The 25,525-nt window shown below is 40.0% G+C and overlaps 1 protein-coding gene and 1 non-coding gene across 2 annotated transcripts in view; one reads left to right on the top strand and one right to left on the bottom strand.

The window, feature by feature from the left end:
* The window catches only part of TRPC5 (transient receptor potential cation channel subfamily C member 5), a 384,761-nt gene that overhangs the window by 160,561 nt on the left and 198,675 nt on the right, over positions 1 to 25,525 (bottom strand). The window lies entirely within an intron of this gene.
* On the top strand, positions 8,692 to 8,765 carry TRNAT-GGU (transfer RNA threonine (anticodon GGU)). Its single transcript has one exon. It is a non-coding gene; the product is annotated as a tRNA-Thr (tRNA).

Raw genomic sequence — 25,525 nt, 5'->3', positions numbered from 1 at the left:
GCAGTTTGGCTCCAAAGCCTCCACTGTGAACCACTATGCTGCTTCACTCCCAACTAGTGAAAGACCAACAATTTGATTTATTATATATCGATAAACAAATCTATAATCATAATATTGAATATTCATACATATCATAATTAAGTATTGCAGGTTTTATTGGGTAGTATTTAACTTCATCAACTAACGTTCTACCTTAAACCCAGGTAAGCTCTACAGAGCATTGGTCAAGATTTGTGATTCCATAGAACCATTCCTGATTTCTCTTCAGACGCAGGATCTTAATTTTTCAGAAGACAGGAGCTAAGTCTATGAGAAAATAATATATGGCTAACTCCTTAGATTGTAAGAGTTTATAATTTCAGGGCTCTAGCCAAGGAAACTTGAAATGGCATTTTTTTTCAAATCTAGATTGTCAAAAATGGTTAAATGAACCATTCTATACATTTTACTTTGCAAAATATAGGTTATAATGAATGGTGGGGGCCATCAACTCCCAAAATAAGGTGAGTTTTGGGATGGATATTAGAAATAAAAGAAGAGGTAAAAGAAGCCAAGACAAGAAGGGGATACACTGTGTGTGGTCTTTGGGGAACCAACCCTCTGTGAAGGCACTCTACATGCAGTGAAGATATGACATATCTCAGGAAATTGTGAAAATGATGCAACAAGTAAAAGTAAATCAGAAGGTGTGGGTTATTATGGAGACAGGAAAAATGTCAGAAGTGAAGGTGTGGTCATTGCATCTCTAACACTGCACGGAAGAATGGAGCATGGGTCTGCAAGTGTGATTGCAGTTACCTTTGCAGGTAGCCCTATGCTGGAGCTTGATACAAACAGCTCTTTAGCAAAGCCGTTGCACACTTGATCATTTTTTATAGGTCACCATGTAATTTTTAAATTAAATTTCTCTTGTAGATTGCTGGAAAGAGGATGCTGCCAAGCTGACTTAGAGTTTTCCATGTCACTACTTATCACATGACTACTGTGAGTTCAGGTACCATGATAAAGGTTTCTGACCAGGGCTCCAAACCCAGATGCAGAAACCTTGGTGATCAACCAGGGCACAGGACTGTGTGAGGGCCAAGATAACCAGACTGACATCAACTATATGATAGGCTTCAATACAAATAACCATTTGTTATTTTATAATTTTTCCAGTGGGCACTGATTTTGATAGAAGCATATCTGCCAGCGAAACAAAATCAGGATGAACAAAAAGAGGATCCTTCAGGCAGAAAAAGGAGCCAAGACCCTCTATTTCAAGTAGTTCATAGCCATACAATTGAAAAGTATGTTCATTGCCATACATTGAAAATTGGTAGGTATTATTAGGAGTCCCAGTTTAGGCCTAGAAAACCTTGGGTGATAAACATTAAGCTCAGTTGGTTCTTAGAGTGTAAAGAAAAAGTATAAAAGGGTAATTCTCATTATTACTCTCAAAAGCAGTGTGTGATAAGCCTGAATAAAGAAAATTGTCTTTAAATTAGCTTGTGATAGGTAAGAAACATTTTTTAAAAAAGGTATAAAGGAAATCAGACCAGAAATCTAGAAGCAAAATTCATGTTAAATAATGTCAAGAGTACTTCCTTTGCCAATCATAATTTTCATTTCATGCTCCATACACATGCCAAAAAGTGTTTTGTTTTAAAGCTGTGCAGTTCATATACAGGGATTGGACCAAAAGTTATATGATTAGAGGACAAGATTTGAGAGAGGAATATGTGTCACATTTATCAAGCAATTACTGAGCTCCACATTCCTACTTCTCTCAGTTATCCACACCTGAGGCAAGCCTGGCATCTGGCACCAATCTCCAGAGATAGAATACTACTGCTCAACAGCTACTTTAAATGTGGGCATAGTCCCTGAGGTGGGGGAGAGGGTAATTTCTCTTTACATGACTATCTTTGATCTCTTCAGCAAAGGAAATATTATAAGGTTGTCAACTATATTCCATCTTCCAAATCTCCAGATAGTGGTAAAACACCTGCAGGGTTGGATTTTGTGTATCTGGCCCTTCTGATTGCTGTTACACAGAGGCATTTGGTGTATAGTTAAAGTACAGTAGGGGACCATTCTGTAGGATAATTTAGTTTCCCCAAGCTCAGAGTTAAGAGAAAAACTGGGTTTATAATCTGAATTATCCAGATTTGTTTTCTGGGATAAACATAGTAGCATTTCAATTTTTCCCTTGAAGACAACACATGAGAAAATGTACCTGAATTGCAGCATAGAGAAATTCAGGAGAGTTAAAATATAACATCTAGCCCAATGACTGACTAAGGTCCATGGCCCTTACAACCCAGGTTTCTGTCTTTGAGGCACAGGAGGAGGTGTTGAGGGAAAGCAGGAAGAACTGACTCTGGGTGGTGAACACACGGTGTGATTTATGGATGATGTGATACGGAATTGCACACCTGAAATCTATGTAATTTTACTAACAATTGTCACCCCAATAAATTAAAAATAAATTAAAAAAAAAAGAAAGAAACATGGCCCTGATAGTTCTAGCTCTTTTAAATAGTCCTGTATGTTTTTAGAAGCTGTAAATATATCTAAATCCAATCCCTTTTGAGAATGCCTTTACCCTTTTACGCTACATCACATTTTGAGGTAATGAAATCAGCCATTTCATTGTACATTGTGGACATTATAACTATCATTCATCCTAAAACGTTGGCAGGTTCAAAGGCTCGCTTCCTTCTGATACCCTAGTAATTGGTGAACTAGAGTTCTACTCTATAGCCTCCATCATTTTAGAGATTTCTCCTCTTTGCATTTTTCCAGATTGAAGAATTGTTTGTTTGTTTTTTAAACACTGCCCCTAATATGGAAAGGAACATTTTCCTTCCAGGTAATCTGAAATGAGTAAACGGGGTAGTGTAAACATTGCACTGAATTATTCAGGGAGGTTAGAGACCTCCTGTCTTTGGAGGCTTCTAAGAACAGAATAGATGCTTCCCTCTCTGAGATTGTATAAGAATTCCTTCCACGGCAGAGTTTCTCATCATTTGGGATCAGATATTAGTTTGTTGTGCGGGGCTGTTACATGCATTGTGGGGTGTTTAGAAACATCCCTGTCTCTATCCACTAGACACCAGTATTAGCTCTCTTATCCACCAGTTTTCACAATCAAAAGTATCTCCGGACATTGCCAAATGTCCCCTGGGGGCAAAATCACCCTAGTTGGGAACCACTGCTCTCAGGTATGAGGCTTGTTTGGCAGCGGGCTGACTGGAACAGGGAGAGGCAGAACTAGCTAGAATTAGTCACGCAGTCTAAGGCTCTTCTCCTGTCCCAATCCACCTGGGGATTGCAACACACTCCCCTCAGTACAGTGGCTCCCTAGGACAATGATTCTCGACGTCTGGAAAGAGAGGGAATAGGAATATCCCTCCTTTCCCTGGAAGATTTTTATTGGAATTTTATTTTTGGTGGAATATTAAGTTTGAAAACTCTAGAAGTATGTTGCACATGATGATAAACACTAGCCACATTTGGCTATTTAAATTAATTGAAATTAAGTAATATTTTAAAAATTCAGTTCCTCAGTCACACTGTCTACATTTCAACTACTCAATGGCCATACGGTGGCTGCCTTATTGGACAGCGTAGATAGAAAATATGTCCATCATGACTGAAAATTCTGTTGGACAATGCAGCTTTAGAAGGTTGATAATCACTGGACAAGAGAGACCTGCTGCAGCAATCTAGAAATGCCTTAGCAATGCCTTAGCTAAAATTTACAAATAGTAAATCCTCACTTAAGGTCTTCAGTAGATTCTTGCAAACTGCAAGTGAAACAATGTATAAAGAAACCAATTTTACCATAAGCTAATTGATATAAACAAAAGTTAAGTTCTACGGTAGTTGCATATTTCTGGTCACAAAAGCATCACCAAACTTCTAATATTAAACATTGAAATAAGTATGAACTATACATGAATTTAATAACAATTAATAAAACAACTAAGGTAATGATGTTCCAACCTACTTATTCCAGTTCAGGGTCACAGGTGGATGAAGCCTGTCCTGGCATCTTAGGGTACAAGGCGGGAACCCACCCTGGACAGGAGACCCTTCCATCCCAGGGTGCACTCACACCCACACCCACACTCAGGCAGACAGGGACAATTTAGACACTCCAGTTCACCTAACATGTACATTTTTGGGATCTGGAAGGAAATCAGGAGTACCTGTAGAAAAGCCACGCAGACATGTGGAGAACATGCAAACTCCACACAGACGGTGGCCCCACCAGGAATCTATTTTTTTTTCTCATCAACATTGTAATGGAAAAATGTTGAACAAACTAACATTATTCAGGTCATTTGAGGACCTGCTGTACTTAAAAACATGCTAGGACTTTGCTAAGCACTCGGTATCTCTTATGTCATTTAAGAGATAGGAACTGCCACTATTTGTATTTTATAGATAATAAAACTGAGGTTAAGAAAGGTAAAGTAACTTGTCTAAGGTTATACAGCTACCAAATGGAGGACCCAGGACTTTAATCCAGACAGTTTGGAACCAGAGCTTGGGTTGTTCACCAGCATACAACATGGCCGCAAGATGTTCACGTGGAATGATGGGTGTCTGGCATGAGAAGCAGCCCAGACATGCTAGTAGTGGATAAGAGAGAGGTTTCTCAATATGTGGATGAAACACTATTTGGAGAGAATGGATGTATGCAGAAGTCTAGGAGTTCAGATGGTTGGTATTGTAGAGGTCTGGCGACATGAATGGGGGAATTGGGAAGGATATAATGTAGGGACTCAGTTACTGAAATTAGTCCAGGGTATCTCAACCTTGGCAGTTGTGACATTTTGGCACAGGTGATTTTTTGTTGTGGCGGACAGTCCTGTTCATTGTAGGATGTTTAGCAGCATTCCTGGCCTCTACCCTCTTGATACCAGTAGCACTCCCTACCCAAGTGTGACAATCAAAAACATCTCTAGACATTGCTAAATGTGCCCCTGGGGCAAAAAATTGCCTGCAGTTTAATACCGCTAAATAAGAATGTAAAGCAGAGGCAACAAGGCAAGGGCTCAGGTATAGCTATCAAAATACAAGATTCAGCGGGGACCAGCAGCTTGGCAGACTGGATGCTGAACTGCTAAGCTGCTGGCCTCTAGTTCTATAATTCCTCATGACTAGGAACAGGATTACTTTCAGAGCCTGTAAAAGAAGAGTCACCCCATGGGAATAAAGAGTCTTCATCTGGGGGTGGCAGTAATGAAGGGCTACAGTGGCAGGAAACTGAGCAGGTCATTATGGAGATCACCTTTTCATGGCATGATGCTATTATTCTATTAACCTCAGCCACACTGAGAAGGCAGGGCGCATGCATCACATGGCAATACCACAGTTATGGCCTTGCTTATCATTGAAATGGAAACTTCATGAACTATGGATATTCTAGGCAAACATGAGGCAAACCTGCAATGACTGCCATTCCTCTGTGAACCCCAAGAAGGAATTCATCCATTGAGATGGACTTTCTGTGGTTAACTGGGCCTAAATTCAAAACTAGAGTCTCGTGGCCCTTTGCTTCCCTCTCACGTACTCTGCATCCAGGAAGAACCACTGGCTGAACTTTAACCCCCTGCACTATGCCCTATATATGCTGTCCAAATTAACCACTGCAGAGAAGTTCATTGTCCCATCATCACCATACTACCACTTAACCAACAGACAGTGACCAGCCCTGACCAATCAGAACTGTACAAATTGTACCCCTCTTTTGCATCTATATCAACTGATCTGAATTGATGAAATTTGATGTTCTCATTTGCATGAACAGACCTGAATGGGAACCTGGGTGGGAAGTTTCTCCATAAAAGACAGCCTCTCCTTTGTCTCTCTGGAGGGCACTTTGTGTTTTCACTGGAGGCTGTGTGTTTGCAAACTGCTTGAATAAAGTCTCTCCTTTCCCCCCTAATATATTTTAGTGAATTTTTGTTGACATATGGCAGGAAACATGTTTTATTGGTTGGTCCTCCTGGAGGCACCTGGGAAAATTTTGTATTTTGGTTCTTTCTGTTTGACTCCCAACCTGGGATTTGTGAGTAGCTTCTCTCAGAAACATCCGTGCAACAAGGAGCCCCTTACTCTGCAGCAGGGCTTAGCTAGGGATGGGAAGTCTTTGAGGAAAGAAGCTTGAATCTGGACAGTGCCAAGAAGCTTAAATTCATCTAGCACAGACATCTCAGCAGGACTCATTTCAAGATTTCTTTCTTTTTTACCAGAAAATAGGATTCAAACATCTCTGCTGGCCATGATAGCATATATCATGATGAGCAGTTGATTTTTCAGTACACAATAGCCAGGATTAAATTACTGGGTCATAATAATAAATGGGTCACATTTAAAAAAAATTAACTTTTGGTTCACAGGAAAGGTAATGTAAGGCATTTTGTGATTGAACCTATATCTGTCATATTGACATCATCAATGGCAAGCAAGTTCTTTTCAAACAGTCTTTGACAAGCAAAGGTTTACTGGTATCCATATAATGTACTGCATTTGCTCATACATTTCCGTCTATCACATTTTGAGAGGAAAAAACTCAAGAAAAATGTCCCTTCCTACCATAATTTCTTCCACTCTCTGACCTTGCTTTTAATTTTATTGCTTTGAACTGGTAGCTGTGTTGTCAATAGTGCCTTCTCAAGCAGAATGCCTGTTGTTCTTGTCAGAACACACCAAGTATTACAGGAAAGAAGCAGGAGCTTGGTTGTCTTTGGCTGGAGATGGGAGAAGGGAGAACTTCTTTGGGCTTTGCTCCCAACTGCTACTGTCTCTTGCTTGTCTTTCTCCCAGTATGCTCCAAGGCTAAGGATGTGGGCTGCTGTATCCCTAGAGAAAGGTAAGCTAGATTCTGATCACTACTGAATTAGGAAAACATCAACTGCCTTGTTCTTATTTCCCTGAACTCACACATGCTCCATATTTGAAACTTGAAAAGGCAAAGACATTTTATATGTAAGGATGACCTTTCAATCACTTGCAAAACATTCCCCTCTCTCTGAAAGACACATGTAACCAGACACCTTATAGCTTCAATGAAACCTTTCACTCTACAGTACCTTTTCAGGAATGCATACCAGGGCTAATATAAAGGAGGCTTTAGAAGGCACTGGGGTTCCAAATGAAATTCACTACCGCTTAATTTTCTCCTTCATATTCATTGACTAGTGGATAAGAATCTCAAAGAGTGATGGAAAGTTGCAAGAGTGGTAGTGATTGAGGCCCCTATATGTTTGACTATTCCACCCCCAATTTCTATTGGGGGAGGAAGCAACACCCAGCTATTGGAAGGCTCCATAGATGCAGGGGATTGTCACTTGCCAGAAAAAAGCAGCAAAAGTGACCAGGTATGCAAGGAGGAGGCTTAGCTTCCAGCAAACACTTCTTCATCTATTGTCTTATAATACCATTGATTCAGAAACTTGAGACTTCCTGGAGGCCCCAGGCATACATTTGAGAATTGGGGGCAACTGACACTTACACAGAATTGCTTTGCTTCTGTTTTCATACCCTGCTAAGGTTTTGTTCCATCAAATTAACATTGGGTGTTTAACTCTTTCAGAGGCTAGAGGTTAATACATCTTGGATTGATTGCAGTGACAGAAGAATGGACTAGATTGCTACTATGTTTCATTTAATCGTGATGATTTTATGAATAAGTGGACCACTGCCAAACATATCCACCAGAAACTCTATGGGTTTATTCTAGAAATGTATCAAAGACATCACTACCTGTGGAATTAATAGTGAAATCCCCTGTGGTTTTTATATATACTAGAGCCTTGTATTCTTGCTTATCTACTAAACCAATTAGTTGTCAGGCACAGTACCTATTTAATGTGGGTTTATAAAGTAATTTTAGAATAATTTGAATACATTGTTCATTTCCTCACAGCATCCCTGTGAGGTTATTTAGTATTATCCCTTTTCTTTGCAATGGTAAAAGGTTAAGTTATGAAGAGGTTGAGTAGTTTGCCTAAAGCTACATAACAGTTGAGGGATGGAGTCAACATGACAACTCCACCCTCAGACTTTGTTCATCACATCATGTGCCACAGCTGATACACACATTGCAAAATTGCAGGGTTGGAAGAGACTTTGAAGGTGACATAGTCCAACCTCATAATAGATGTTTAACCATTTTTGGTAACACTCTTTCCTGCCCAATGGTCATTCTGCTTCTGCTCAAACATGTCCCATTGTGATATGGCATTCCATTTCACTTCACTGCTGAGATTATAATTTTGGAAATTGGGTGGCCACATTTCATTTTTCCCCATCAAACCCTATTCAACACCGTTAGGCTGCCCTCTCTAGTATGGAACTCTTTGTTAAAAATAAATCAGAGAAAGAAGTACCATATGACCTCACATATGTGTGATATAAAGTAAAAATGAACTAATAGATATGTAGAAGAGATTGGAGATTGGCGGTTGCCAGAGGTGGGTCGATAGCAGAAATGGGTGAAGCTGATCAGAAGGTACAAACTTCCAGTTACAAAAAAGTAAATCCCAGGGATGGAATACATGGTGACTAAAGTTAATAATACTGTATTGTATATTTGAAAGTTGCTAAGAAAGTAGATGTTAGAAGTTTTCATCACAAGAAAAATTGTGTATTTCCAGTCAAGGTAGCAGAGTATTTAAACACTGTGCTTGGGGTGGCCGGTTAGCTCAGTTGGTTAGAGCATGGTGCTGGTAGCACCAAGGTTGCCGGTTCGAGCCCTGCATGGGCCACTGTGAGCTGCACCCTTGTAATGACGAGTGGGGGAAAGAAGGAGGAGGGACATGCTAGAGAGGGATTTATTGATTTATTTAACAATAACTAGTCAATTTATTTAGCAATATGCAATCAATAATAGAAGTCAAAGGCAATCAAGGCAGTCAAAAAATACAATCAAAAGAATATGCAATGGCAGTAAGGTTAAACTGCACACACCTTAATAACAATGTTATACCAAAGAAGCTCACCGAACTGTGGGAAATAACCCTGGAAAGGGCGGGAACCAGCCAGACCTCACCAGGTCTGAGTCTCCTGATGCTGTAAGCTGTAAGCTGCATACGAGTTCCAAAGCATGCTAAAATGATGACAATTCACCAACAAAGAGAGTTCTTTACTGTCCATTGAGGCAGGTTCCGATCTCTTACTCTGAAACAATCCAATCCTTAAAAGCAGTTCTGAAAACAGCAAATCTGAATAGCAGTCTCTTGAGACAGCAATCAATCCATCCTCATGTCACCTGAGGTCTGTTTTATATATCTTTTTAGATGCACCCCAGAGCCAAGCTCCTTGTTCCTGCCTCCCCCTCCGGGAATGGCCAGTTCCAGGATGGTCCAGCAGTTATTGTGATAAAAATATTGCTTATCCGGCTGAAGGACTAATTTATCCGGACAAGCAACATCTACTGTTCCTGCTTGGGACCATCAGCCCAAGGCCTTCCAAAGCCTGGCAACATGCCTGTCACATCATCCTGATATAACTTAGTTACTTCTTTACTTCATCTGCTGATGTAGGCAAAACAGACAGGAAGCAACATGATCTCGTATCTCCCCTACTCAGGAGAAGGAGATCAAGGGGGGAATTCTCTCAACCCCTCTAATCATAGCGCAGAATTCTTTTAACCCTAAACTAACCTCACCTCACATGCAGTAACAGGCAAACAGCTAACAGACAAAAGATAACACCAGCCAGTGAAGGCAAATTTTCTTAACATCTTCCCCACAACCCTCCTTAAAAAAAATCAACAGCACTGTGCTTAGCTATTGTGATCATATCAAAATGGCAAGTAAACTACAGAACCACTGTTGAGAATCGTCTGAAGCCCGACAACTAAACACGTACAGAAGAAGCCACCTTGATACTGGTAGGAGGGGCAGAGACATAGAATAGGCTGGTCCCACACTTGCATGTGACCAATAAAAATCGGGAGGTGTATCTCAGCTGCAGAGGTTCCCCCACCAGAGGAGTGAGGGGTCCCAGGCACACACCCGTCTCCTCAGCCCAGGGTTTCACTGCTAGGGAGAGCAGACCCCATAACTTCTGGCCGTAAAACCCAGAGGAGACTTTGACTGAGTCAAGGGGGGCTGGGGTCACAGGCACTCCACGTAAAGGGCCTCTGCATGGACTTGCTGATGGACTCACTCGCTCTGAGCTCCAACACTGGAGCAGCAGCTTGAAATATGCCAACGCCATACAGAGAGGAACTGAGTTGTCTGGCTTCAGAGCCAGGGCTGGAAGAGCAGCTTTCTCCTGAAGGGAGGAGCTGGTGGAAACCATTGTTTCCTTATTGAGCTCTCCCTCCTCCCAGCATGCAGCTGCAGGTGGCCACCAAATCTGAGTGTCCATCAACCTGATTAATGCTGTTCGTTTGCCCTGCCCTGGTGATTCCCTGAGACCCCACCCCACCCAACTTGCAATCCCACTCAAGCAGCTTCCAGTGGCTTTTCCATAAAAATGGCCTGCCTTCCCTCATGCTGCTGACTTTCCTAAAATCTCCCAAAGGTTCACTTGACTAAAACAAGCAGTATCTGACTTCAGCATGCTCCACTATCTCATGCTAAGCAGCCCTAAGTGCAGCCAGCCTCGGTTCACATCTTGGCCTCTTGAGGCACTTCCAAGCCTGGCATGAGTGCTGGTCAGGTGCATGCAGATTGGTTTGTGGCTCATGCCAGGTGGCCCTGGGCAGGGCACATGCTGCCAATGAACTTGGCCTACAGCAGGGCCTCTCCCAGGGGGCCTTGTGGCCAGAACTCTTGGTGGTGCTCAGTGCCATAGCACCATGCAGCTGCCTCCAAGGATGATATACCCAAAGAGCAGACTGGGCAGGCACCAGAACCCTGCTTAATCTAATCCTGCTCTGTAAGGTTAGCCGCTGCACAATAGCTGCTCCACTATAGTGACAGCCAGTTCTTACAACCAGTTAGCCCGAAGGTTAATCCTACCCATTGATGTGCCAACAGCAGCCAAGGCTCAACTACAGCAGGAGGGGACATAACTCACACAAGGGACACCTGCAGTACCTGGGTCAGGTTACCATGAAGACTGTGCCACTGGGCCCCAGAGGACATCTACTACATCACGCTGCTCTACTAAGACTGGGAGGCATAGCAGCTTTACCTAATACATAGAAACAAACACAGGAAGTAGTCAAAATGGGGAGACAAAGAAACGTGTCCCAAATAAAAGAACAGAATAAAGCTCCAGAAAAAGAACTAAACAAAATGCAGCAATCTACCAGTTGCAGAATTCAAAACACTGGTTATAAAGATGCTAAATGATCTCACAGAGAACTTCAACAGAGACAGGAAACATAAAAAAAAGAACCAGTCATAAATAAAGAATACAACAACTGAAATGAAGAATGCATTAAAGGGAATCAAGAGTGGATTAGATTAAGATGAGGACTGAATCAGTGATTTGGAAGATAAAGTAGCAAAAAACATTCAGAGCAACAAAAAAAGAAAAAATAACTCCAAAATGAGGATAGTTTAAGGAGTTTCTGGGACAACACCAAGGGTACCAACATTCACATCATAGAGGTACCAGAAGAAAAACAGAGAGATCAAGGAATTGAAAACCTATTTGAGAAATAATGATAGAAAACATCCCTAACTTGATGAAGGAAATAGATACACAAGCTCAGGAAGTGCAGAATCCCAAAAAAGATGAACCCAAACAGGTCTACACGAAAACATAATCATAATTAAAATGCAAAAGGTTAAAGACAATCTTAAAAGCAGCACAATTAAAGCAGTTAGTTACCTATAAGGCAGCTCCCATAAGACCATCAGCTGATTTCTCAACAGAAACTTTGCAGCCCAGAAGGAATTGGCACAAAATATTGAAAATGATGAAAAGCAAGGATCTACAATGAAGATTACCCAACAAAGCTATCTTTGAACCAAAGGACTGATAAAGAGCTTCTCAGACAAGGAAAAGCTAAAGAAGTTTATCACCACCAAACCAGTATTATAAGGAATCTTAGAGGGACTTCTTTAAGATAAAAATAAAAATCAAAATATTAATAATAAAATGTCAATAAGTGCATATCTAGCAACAAATGCTTTAAAGGTAAATGGATTAAATGTTTCAATTAAAAGATAGGGTGTCCGAATTGAGAAGAAAATAAGACCCTTACATATGCTGCCTACAAGAGACTAACTTTGTAGGCAACACACACACACACAAATACCTTTTTGGATATTGCTCCTTGGTCAGGTCAAACAAAAGAAAAAATAAATAAATGGGACTACGTTAACTGAATTTTTTTTTGTACCAAGAAGGAAACGATAAGTAAAACGGAATGACAACCTAATGAATGGGAGAAGATATTCACAAATGAGACATCTCATAAGGGGTTAATATCCCCAAAATATAAGGAACTCATACCACTTAACACCAAAACAAACGAACAAAAAATCCAATTAAAAAAACGAGCAAAGGAGATGACATCATACAAATGGCTACATGAGCTGAGCCTCTTGAAATCTCCCCTACAGTTTACAACAAATTGAACAACTGTAATTCCACAAAGGACTCCCTGTGCTGCAGACAGGCAAGACTACGAGACATGCAACTGAAATCATTAAAAATGGGCAAATTGGGCAAGTGGTAGAGAAGGGAAAGGGAACTGCAGAGACATGGGCAGCCTGGACACAGAAGGCAGAACAGAGCTCAGAGCTTCTAGCTCCCTGCATTCCGGAGATACCACAGACTAGGGAGAGGGAAGAATTCAGACTGCTAACGCTCAGCTTATGGCCCACAGTCGTGCCAGAGGGATCAGCATATAACACGGCTGAACCCAACACTCACGGTGCAGACCTCAGAGTAAAGAATGGGAGAAGAAGGGTGAAAATGGCGGTTTCAGGCCTCACTGCCAACCAGGGGACAAAAGTCATAGGCACGGAGCCTAGATGCCCCCACCCCATGCTCCCAGAGCTTGCCCCAACCCCACCTGCCCAGGGCTAGAAGAAGAACAGTAGCAGTGTCAGATCAAAAGCACAGAATATTTGCAGTTCTGAGAACTGCACCCCGCAGCCACAGACTTGCAGCCAAGCTAGTTCCAGTGAAGGGGAGAGAGCCGTGGATGCAGGACTAGCTGTGATGGTGGTCACCGCCATTGCTCAGAGCCACCTATCACAACTTATTCCACCCTTGCCCCCATCTATCTGGGCGGATCCCTGCACAGGTAAACAGAGCTACTAAAACACACAAGCCCTGAAGCTTGTGCAGGAAGAGCTTTGTGACTTCAGAAGCACTCCACATCCCCCATGGAGGTGGTGCCCTGAGACCAAGGCTACCTGTTTACAGAGGAGAAGCCCACCTTTCAGGGAATCCCCCCATTATGTGAGAACGCAGAACAGTGCAGAGAAAATAGAACACTAAACTGTGAGAGAGAATAAAAGGCTGCAGTGGGAGAGAAAATAAAACATTCCACCAACACCTACTGCAAAGCAAAAGAAAGAGCTCTTCCTATCAACCTGTTGCAGAACGCAGTCTGGTAGATGCCTAGGAAGAGAAATAATAATTCATTAATTGCCATGAATAACCAAGGTAACAAGGGAGCACAGAAAGAAAACAAAAAGTTTCCAGAAAATTAACTTAAAGACATAGAAATATGTGACTTAAATGGCAGAGAATTCAAAATTGCAGTTCTTAAAAAACTCAACAAGATGCAAGAAAACACAGACAGGCAGTTTAATGAACTCAGAAACACATTCAAACACCAAACTGAACATTTTACCAAAGAGATTGAAATTTTAAAAAAGAACCAAATAGAATTTCTGGAGATTAAGAACTCATTAAAGAAATGAAGAATGAAATATCCAGTTTAGGTAGTAGATGGAGGAAAGAATCAGTGACTTCGAAGATACAAATCTGGAAATGATACAAATGGAAGAAAAGAGAGACTCGAGACTTAAAAGAAATGAAAGAACCCTACAAGAACTTTCTGAGTCCATCAGAAAGAGCAATATAAGAATAATGGGCATACCAGAAGGAGAAGAAAGACAGAAGGGAACAGAGAATGTATTCAGACAGTCAATGAGAACTTCCCAACCTTGTGGTAAGAACTGGTTCCTCGAATCCAAGAGTCAAATTGCCTCAATCCCAACAGGCCTTCTCCAAGACACACTGTATTGAAGCTGTCAAAAATTAATGAGAAAGAAAGAATCCTCAAGGAAGCCAGGCAAAAGAAGACGGTAACCTACAAAGGAAAGCCCATTAGATTAACATCAGGTTTTTCAGCAGAAGCTCTACAAGCCATGAGGAACTGGACTCAAATATTAAAACTATTGAAAGAGAGAAATTATGAGCCAAGAATAATATATCTAACAAAGATATCCTTTAGATATGAAGGAGGAATAAAGAAGCTAAGGGAATTTTCTAACACACAACCAGAACTACAAGAAATACTGAAGGAGGCTATTCGACCTGAAAACAAACAGACAAACAAATAACAAAACCCCAAAAGAATACAAAACTCTGAGTACTATTATGAACAGAGACAGAAGCAGGAAATGGCAACCCATACACCAAATAAGACACTATACATTTAAACATAATATACAGGGTCAAGAAGAAAAAAATAACACTTGAAAAAGTGGGGGGACAACTTGCTACTACAGCACAGAAATCAACTCTCAGCACAAACAGGAATCTTTGTGACAAACAAACAAACAAACAAACATAAAAGAGGAGAGAGTACACTGGACGTCATAGGAATGGTGGCAGAGAGGTGGACTTCTTGAGTTCTCCTCCGGAACCTACCATAAATTGAACATCTATAACCCATCAAGGACTCTCTGCTCATCACACAGAACAGCTAAGAGACTCGTATGAAGATTTCTTGAAGGAGGGCAAATTGGGAGAGCAGAGGAAGAGGGAAGGGAGTGGAGTGGCAACGTGACCAGCATCCGTGGCTTCAGAGGCACAGGGGGTCCCAGGACAAAACAGAGACCACAAAAGCCAGGAGTTTGGGCTTTCTTCCTGCATCCCACAGCTGATCACTCCCGCCAAGAGAGCAGCATATCCAGCATTTGAGGCAGTAAACTCAGCTGAGACCTCCACCTGGGCCATAGGTTGGACAAAGGATGTAAACTACATGCCTGGGCCCCTCCACCCACTCTCCCAATCCACCCCTCACCCTTCCAGAGACTCAAGCTGACCCCTGAACTGAGTAGTAGTGTCAGACTACAGAAGAGCCCTAGTGCTTTTCTGGGAAGACCCGGCTTGCAGATTTGACCCAGGGAAGGGGGTGGGAAGTGTGTGATACTGCTAAGCTGGGAGAGAGAAGACTCCCTCACCCTAGCCCCCACCTTTTCTGGCCTGTGGGAAGAGTGTGACACTGCTGGGCTGGGAGAGAGAGGTCTCCTCCAAACCCAGCCCCCACCTATTCTGGCCTGCAGGAAGAGTGTGACACTGCTGGGCTGGGAGAGAGAAGACTGCTCCATCCCTAGCCCCCACCCTTTCTTGCGTACCTAGGGCAGGGCAATTACAACTGCTGAGACACTCCAGGGATCAGCAGTACGAAGCAGATGCAGTTCTAGGCTTTCAGCAGCTCAGAAATCTCCCAACCTCCACATACACACACACACACACACACACACACACACACACACACACACGGAAGAAGTGCCCTAAGACTCAGGAGACCTTCGCTCAGGACTGGTTGTGTTACTCTCAGTGCGTATATGTGCAGGCAAGAGCAGAAACTGCGCTGACTTTGTAAAAACTACCATCCAGACCCCACAGCCCCACTCATCTAAAACTGCAGTCCAGAGGTCACGCTGGGCATCAGGTGACCAGCTCTCCTGCACAATACACAGAGGACTCTGGTATAGCAGAGGAAATCCTGGAGAATAGTTGGTGGGCTTAAGCCAAGACTGGCACTGCTTTTTTCGTTTTCTTTTGTTTTTGTATCTTTGATAGTTTTGCCTGTGTTGAGTGTGGGTTATCGGTTGTTTTTACATGTGAATGTATTTGGTTTTTTCTTTGTCGTTGTTCTTGTGCTGGGTGAGTTGCTTTGTTCTGAAATTGCCCTACACGAGGGCCCAGTTCAAGAGGCACAAGATTCAGCACACTCAGAGGCCAACTCCTGACCAAACCAGAGTACCACTGGGTTTGACCTACAAGTGACACACCCAGAAGGAATTCTCTACAGGCACAAGAGCCCATAGGGGCCAAGCCTCATTTAAGGTGTCAACCCTCATGCAGCAGAACGTCCACTGTGCGCAGAGCCAAGTCTCACAATTAGTCAGCCTAGGAGTCAAACCCACCTACTGATAAGCCATAAGCAATTAGAGATCAACTTTAACAGGACAATAAACACATGAGTCATGTTTGGAGCACACACGCAGGAGAAGAAGGAAGTGGTGCAAGTCAAATATAAAGGTCACATACTACACAGGATAATGCAGCAAAAACTAAGAATCCTAGGGGATCTTCCTAATACATCGAAACAAACACAGACAGTCAGCCAGAATGGAGAAACAAAGAAATGGGTCAAAAATAAAAGAACAGAAGAAACCTCCAGAATTGGAACCAAATGAAATAGAGGTAATCAGCCTATCAGAGACAGAGTTCAGAACACTGATAATAAAAATGTTTAAGGAGCTTAGTGACAACATAAAGAAGGATAGAGAAATCATAATGAATAACCAGTTAGAAATAAAGAATACAATAACTGAAATAAAGAACACACTTGAAGGAATTACCAGCAGGTTAGAAGCAGAGGATCGAATCAGCAACCTAGAAGACAAGTTAGCAGAGCTCACCCAAATGGAACAACAAAAAGAAAAATGAAAAAAAAGAAAAAAACAATGAGAGTGGTTTAAGAGACCTCTGGGAGAACATCAAACACAACAACATGAACATCATAGGAATACCAGAAGGTGAAGAGAGGAAGCAAGGGATCCGAACATATTTGAAGTAATAATGTCCAAAAACTTCCCTAACCTGGTGAAGGAAACCGACATACAAGCCCAGAAAGTGCAGAGAGTTCCAACCAGGATGAACCCAAAGAGGTCCACAGCAAGACATATTATAGTTAAAATGGCAAAGGTTAAAGACAAAGAGAGAATCCTAAAAGCAGCAAGAGAAAGATAGCAGGTTAAATACAAGAAAACTCCTATAAGACTACAAATGACTTTTGTATAGAAACATTGCAGGCAAGGAGGGAGTGGCAGGAAATACTCAAAAGTGATGGAAAACAAAGGCCTACAACATTTATCCATGAAGGCTATCATTTAAAATTGAAGGAGACATAAAGAGCTTCCCAAAAAAGAATAAGCTAAAGGAATTTATTACCACTAAGCCAGCATTGCAGGAAATATTAAAAGGGCTTCTGTAAACAGAAGAAGGATGAAAATAATCTAACTACAAATTTAAAAAATGGCAATAACTATGTACCTATCAATAATCATTTTAAACATAAATGGATTAAATTTTCCAATTAAAAGACATTGGGTGGGTGAGTGGATAAGAAAGCAAGACCCTTGTATATGCTGTATACAAGAAACTCACCTCAGATCAAAAGAAGCTGAAAGTGAAGTGTTCGAGTAAGATGTTTCATGCAAATGGAAATGGGAAAAAACTGGAATTGCAATACTTATATCTGACAAAATAGACTTTAAAATGAAGAACATATTAAAAGACAAAAATGGGCACTATATAAAGGGATCAATCTGACAAGAGGACATAACCCTAGCAAACATATATGCACCCAACATAGGAGCACCTAAATATACAAAACAGATATTGACTGACATAAAGTCAGAGATCAACAGTAACACTATCATAGTATGGGACTTCAACACACCTCTGACAACAAGGGATAGGTCTTCCAGACAGAAAATCAATATGGAAACAACGGCCTTAAATGACACATTGCACCATTTCAATTTAATCTCTATTTTCAGAATGTTTCACCCCAAAGCTGCAGAATACACATTCTTCTCATGCACACATGAAACATTTTGCAAGATAGACCACATGTCAGGCCACAAAACAAGACCCTTTTTTTGATAAATTTAAGAAAATTGAAATCATACCAATTGTCTTCTCTGACCACAGTGCTATGAAATTAGAAATCAACTACAGGAAAAAAACTGGAAGACACACCAATTCATGGAGGCTGACTAACATGTCACTAAATAATGAGATCAAGGAAGAAATCAAAAGATACTTCGAGACAAACAAAAGTGAAAACACAACGACCCAAAGTCTATGGGATGCAGTAAAAGCAGTACTAAAAGGGAAATTCATAGCATTGCAGGTCTACCTAAAGAAGCAAGAAACATCAATAATCAACAGTCTATCTTCACACTTAAGGGATCTGGAAAAAGAACAGCAAAATAAGTCCAAAGGGAGTACAAGGAAAGAGATAATAAAGATCGGAGCAGAAATAAGTGAAATAGGAACCAGAAAACAATAAAAAAGATCAATGAATCCAAGTGTTGCTTTTTAGAGAAGATAAACAAAATCAACAAAACTTTAGCCAGACTCATCAAAAAACACACACAAAAAAAAAAAGAGAGAGAGAGAGAGAGAGAGAGAGGACCCAAAGTAATAAAATCAGAAATGAAAGAGAAGTAACAACAGACACCACAGAAATACAAAAAAAATTAAGAAATTACTATGAGCAATTATATGCTGACAAATTTGACAACCTAGAAGAAATGGACAATTTTCTAGAAGCATAAAACCCTCCAAGGCTAACTCAAGAAGAAACAGAAAACCTGAATAGATTGAATAACACCAGGGAAATTGAATCAGTAATCAACACTCTTCCAACAAAGAAAAGCACTGGACCAGATGACTTACAGGTGAATTTTACAAAACATTCACAAAATAGTTATCACCTATTCTCCTCGAGCTCTTCCAAAAAATCCAGAAGGAGGGAAGGCTCCCAAACACTTTTTTATGAGGCCACTATCACCGTGATCCCAAAATCAGACAAAGACATTACAATAAAGAAAACTACTGGCCAATATCTCTAGTGAAGATAGATGCAAAAATTCTCAACAAAATATTAGCAAACAGAATTCGGCAATATATTTAAGAGATCATACACCATGATCAAGTGGGATTCATCCCTGGTATGCAAGGGTGGTTCAACATCCGCAAATCAATTAATGTGATACACCACATAAACAAAATGAAAAATAAAAATCACATGATCATATCAATAGATGCTGAAAATTCATTTGACAAAATCCAGCAGCCATTTATGATAAAAACCCTTAGAAAGTGGGAATAGAGGGATCATATCTTAACATAATAAAGGCCAAATATGATAAACCCATAGCTCACATCATACTCAATGGGGAAAAGCTAAAACCATTCCCCTTAAGATCAGGAACAAGGCAAGTTTGCCCACTTTCTCCACTTCTATTCAACGTAGTGCCAGAAGATCTAGTCACAGCAATCAGACAAGAAAAAGAAATAAAAGGCATCCAAATTTGTAAAGAGGATGTAAAATTATCTTTATGTTAAGATGACATGATACTATATATAGAGAAGCCTAAAGACTCCACCAAGAAACTATTAGAGCTGATAAATGAATTTAGCAAAGTAGCAGGACACAAAATTAATATTCAGAAATCAGTTCCATTTGTATACACCAATAATAAAATCTCAGAAGGAGAAATTAAGAAAACAATCCCATTTACAATTGCTTCAAAGACTATAAATTACCTGGGAATAAATTTAACCAAAATAGTAAAAGATCTGTACTCTGAAAATTTTAAGACACTGAAGAGAGAAATTAAAGAAGGTACAAACACATGCCATATTCATGCATAGGAAAAATTAATATGGTTAAAATGTCCATACCGCCTAAGGCAATATACATATTCAACGCAATTCCTACCCAGGACGTTTTCAAAGAAATAGAACATACAATGCTAAAATTTATATGGAACCATTAAAGACCCCGGATAGCCTCGGCAATCTTGAGAAATAAGAATAAAGTGGGAGGTATAACAATACCTGACATCAAATTATACTACAAGTCTACAGTAATCAAAACAGCATGGTACTGGCATAAAAACAGACACATAGATCAATGGAACAGAATAGAGAGCCCAGAAATAAATCCATGCCTATCTGGCCATTTAATCTATGAAAACGGAAGCAAGAATCTAATATGGGATAAAGACAGTCTATTCAATAAATTGTGCTGGGAAACCAGGACAGACACATGCAAAAAAATCAAGGTGGACCACCTCCTTACACTATATAAAAGAATAAATTCAAAATGGATTAAAGACTTAAATGGAAGATCTAAATCCATAAAATTCCTAGAAGAAAATGTTGGAAGAAACTTCACAGACATTACCCGGAGTAAGATTTTTACTGATATATCCCCTCAAGTAAAGGAAGTAAGAGAAAAAATTACATGTGGGATTACATCAAACTAAAAAGTTTTTTCACAGAAAAGGAGAAAATCAATAAAATAAAAATGGATCCTACTGAATGGGAAAAGATGTTTGCCAATGATATATCCGATAAGGGGTTAATATCCCAAATTTATAACAAACTCACTCAACTTCAAAAACAACCCAAATAATAAATGGGCAGAGATGTGCAAAAGAATGAAATTGGACGGCTATCTGTCACCATGTACCAAAATTAATTCAAAATGGATAAAAGACTTAAGCATAATACCAGAAACAATAAACTGCATAGAAGAAAACGTAGGTACTAACATAGGTAAGTGAGGTAAGCCTTTGGAAATATCCCCTAGAATTTACAAGAAATTGAACAACTATAACTCCACAAAGAACACCCCGAACAGCAGACAGGCAAGACGAAGATTCTCATTACTGAATTCACCTAAAGGTGGGCAAATTGCGCAAGCATGGGAGGGGGGAAGGGAGAAGTGCGGAGACGGAGCCATGGGGGCTCAGGACACAGACCTAGCTCAGTGCTCTGAACTCACTGCATCCCACAAAGACCACAGCTGCGGGAGAGGGAAGAACTCGGACTATTAGGTCTCCATTTATGGCCCACAGGCCTGAGGGGGCAGCATATAACACGGCTGAACCCAATGCTCACGGCAGAGACCTCGGAGCAAAGACTGAGGGAAGAAGGCTGAAAACAGTGGTTTAAGCCCTCCCTGCCAAGCAAAGAACGGTAGCCTTAGGCTCTGAGACTAGCCGCCCCCTCCTTACCCTCCCAGAACTCGCCCCACCACAACCTGCCCAGTGCTAAAAGTGGAATAGTGGTGGTGTCAGATCAAAAGAACACAATATTTGCAGTTCTGAGAACTGTGGTCTACAGCCCTAACTGACACATTAGATGACATGGACATAATTGACATTTATAGAGCACTTCATCCTAAAATATCAGACTATACATTTTTCTCTAGTGTACATGAACATTCTCAAGGATAGACCATATATTGGGAAATAAAACTAACCTCAGCAAATTAAGAAGACTGAAATCATACCAAGCATATTCTCTGATAACAAGACTTTGAAATTGGATATCAACTGCAAATGAAAGCAGGAAAAAACACAAATACATGGAGATTAAACAACATACTTTTAAAGAATGACTGGACCAAAGAAGAAATTAGAGGAGAGATCAAAAGATACATAGAAACAAATGACAATGAAAATGCATCCTACCAAAATTTTTAGGATGATCCGAAAGCACTTTTAAGAGGGAAATTTATATCATTATAGGCCTATCTCAAGAAACAACAAAAATACCAAATAAACAACCTCATGTTACACCTTAAAGAAATAAAGAAACAGAACAAATGAAATGTAAGATCAGCAGAAGAAAGGGAATAATAAAAATCAGAGCAGAACTAAATGAAGTAGAGAACAAAAAGACCACGGAAAAAATTAATGTGACAAAGAGCTGGTTCTTTGAAAAGATTAACAAAATTGACAAACATTTGGCTAGGCTCACTAAGATAAAAAGAGTGAGGACACTAATAAACAAAATCAGAAATGAAAAAGGGGAAGTTATCACTGATGCCAAAGAAATACAAAGGATCATCCAAAAATACTATCAAGGACTATATGCCACCAAATTCAATAACCTAGAAGAAATGGACAAGTTCTTAGAAACATATAGCCTTCCTAGGCTGAACCATGAACTGAAAAATCTAAACAGACCGATCACCAGTAATGAAATTGAATCAGTCATCCAAAACCTTCCTGAAAGCAAAAGTCCAGGACCAGATGGCATCACTAGTGAATTCTACCGAACCTCCAAAGAAGATCTAATGCCAATCCTGCTCAAACTCTTCCAAAAAATTGAAGAAGAGACTACTCCCTAACTAATTTTATGAGGCCAACATTACCCTGATACCAAAACCTGGCAAGGACAACACAAAAAAAGAGAACTACAGACCAATATCTCAGAGCAAAAATCCTAAACAAAATTCTAGCAAATTGAATGCAACAATGCATTAAAAAGATCATTCATCACGAGCAAGTGGGTTCATCCCAGGGGCACAAGGATGGTTCAACATCCGCAAATCCATCAATGTGATCCATCACATAAACAAAGTAAAGGACTAAAATCATATGACTATGTCAATTGATGCAGAAAAAGCATTTGACAAGATACAACATCCATTTATGATTAAAACCCTTAATAAAATACACATAGAAGGAAAATACCTTAACATAATAAAAGCTATATATGACAAACACTCAGCTAATCTCATGATAACGGTGAGAAACTGAAGCCCTTTGCCCTATGTTCAAGAACACGACAGGCTGTCCCCTATCACCTCTACTTTTCAACATAGTGTTGGAAGTCCTCGCCAGAACAATCAGGCAAGAGAAAGAAATAAAAGGCATCTAAATTGGGAATGAAGAAGTTAAATTGTCACTCTTTGCAGATGACATGATGCTGTATATAGTAAACCCTAAAGACCCAAAAAAAAGCTATTAGAAACAATCAAGTAATACAGTAATGTGGCCGGCTACAAAATCAACGTACAAAAGTCCATTGCATTCCTATGTACTAAAAATGAAATCTCAGAAATAGAAACAAACAAACAAACAAAAAACAATTCCTTTTACAATTGAAGAAAAAGAATAAAATACGTAGGAATGAACTTAAGCAAGGATGTGAAAGACTTATATGCTGAAAAGTACAAGACATTTCTAAAAGAAATTGAAGAAGACACAAAGAAATGGAAAAACATTCCGTGCCCATAAATTGGAAGAATCAACATAGTTAAAATGGCCATATTACCCAACAACATACAGATTTAAAATGATCCCTTCAAAATCCCAAGGCATTTTTTAAAGAAATAACAAAAAATCATCAGATTTGTTTGGAACCACAAAAGACCCCGAATAGCCAAAGCATTCTTAAGAAAAAACAACAGTACTGGAGGTATCACACTCCCTGACTTTAGCTTGTACTACAGGGCAACAATAATCAAAACAGCTTGGTATTGACAGAAAAATAGACACGTAGACAAAATGGAATAGGATTGAAAACCCAGAAAAAATCCCCCATAAATATGGACAGGTAAATTTTGACAAAGAATCAAAAAACATACAATAGAGAAAAGACAGCCTCTTCAATAAATGGTGCAGGGAGAATTGGAAAGCCACGTGAGGGGATTGGAGGGCAGTCGGTGACCACAGGATGGCCACGGGGTTTTAAAATTAATCTGGGGAACGTAATTTGGTCGTTACCAGAGCATAAGGGGGTTGGGGGGTGGGGGATGAGGGTGAGGGGGATCAAATGTATGGTGATGGAAGGGGAGCTGACTCTGGGTGGTGAACACACAGTGTGATTTATGGATGATGTGATACAGAATTGCACACCTGAAATCTATGTAATTTTACTAACCATTGTCACCCCAATAAATTAAAAATAAATTAATAAAAAAAAAAGAATGAAACTGGACTGCTATGTGTCATCATTACGAAAATTAATTCAAAATGGATCAAAGACATAAGGATAAGACCTGAAACAATAAACTGCATAGAAGAAACCATAGGTACTAAACTTATGGACCTTGGATTCAAAGAGTATTTTATGAATTTGACTCCAAAGGCAAGGGGGAAAAAAGCTAAAATAAACGAATGGGACTATATCAAACTAAAAAGCTTCTGCACAGCGAAAGAAACCATCGACAAAATGAAGAGGCAACCAAGTGAATGGGAGAAGACTTTTGCAAACAGTGCCTCTGATAAGGGCCTAATATCCACAATATACAAGGAACCCATGCAACTCTATAACAAAAAAAAAAAAAAAAAAAACAACCAAATTGATAAATGGGCAGAGGACCTGAAGAGACATTTCTCCAAAGAGGACATACAAACGGCAAATAGAAATATGGAAAAATGTTCAACATCGCTTATCATCAGAGAAATGCAAATAAAAACCACAATAAGATATCACCTCACTCCAGTCAGAATGGCTATCATCAACAAGACAAATAGTAACAAGTGTTGGAGAGGCTGTGGAGAAAAAGGAACCCTCATACACTGTTGTTGGGAATGCAGACTGGTGCAGCCACTATGGAAGGCAGTGTGGAGGTTCCTCAAAAAATTACTAAGAGAATTTACCATATGACCCATCAATCCCTCTCCTGGGTATCTACCCAAAAAATCTGAAAACATCTACACATAAAGACATGTGTGCTACAATGTTCATTGCAGCTTTGTTTACGGTGGCCAAGACATGGAAACAATCAAAATGTCCTTTGATAGATGAATGGATAAAGAAGTTGTGGTATATATACACAATGGACTATTATTCGGCGGTAAGAAAAGATGATATAGGAACATTTGTGACAACATGGATGGATCTTGAGAGTATAATGCTAAGCGAAATAAGTCAGACAGAAAAAGCAGAGAAGCATATGATTTCACTGATGTGTGGTATATAAACCAAAAACAACAAAAGAACAAGACAAATGAGAAACAAAAACTCATAGACACAGACAATAGTTTAGTGATTACCAGAGGGTAAGGGGGGTGGAGGTTGGGAGATGAGGGTAAGGGGGATCAAATACATGGTGATGGAAGGAGAACTGACTCCAGGTGGTGAACACACAATGGGATTTATAGATGATGTAATACAGAATTGTACACCTGAAATCTATGTAATTTTACTAACAATTGTCACCCCAAACTTTAATTTAAAAAATGGGCAGAGGACATGAAGAGATGTTTTTCTAAAAAGGACATATAGATGGCAAACAGACATATGAAAAAAATGCTCAACCTCACTAACCATTAGAGAAATGCAAATAAAGACCACAATGAGATACCACATCACCCCAGTCAAAATGGCTATCATCAATAAATCAACAAACAACAAGTTCTGGCGAGGATGTGGAGAAAAGGGAACCTTTGTGCACTGTTGGTGGGAGTGCAGTTTGGTGTAGCCACTATGGAAAACAATGTGGAGGTATCTCAAAAATCTGAAAATGGAACTAACTTATGATCCAGCAATTCCATTCCTAGGTATCTATCCGGAGAAATCCAAAACTCTAATTGAAAAAAAT

The sequence above is a fragment of the Rhinolophus ferrumequinum genome, chromosome X, assembly GCF_004115265.2.
Source record: "Rhinolophus ferrumequinum isolate MPI-CBG mRhiFer1 chromosome X, mRhiFer1_v1.p, whole genome shotgun sequence".
In the NCBI taxonomy this organism is placed as follows: domain Eukaryota; kingdom Metazoa; phylum Chordata; class Mammalia; order Chiroptera; family Rhinolophidae; genus Rhinolophus; species Rhinolophus ferrumequinum.
Note: the sequence above shows the minus strand (reverse complement) of the source record. Positions and strands in the feature narration are given on the sequence as shown.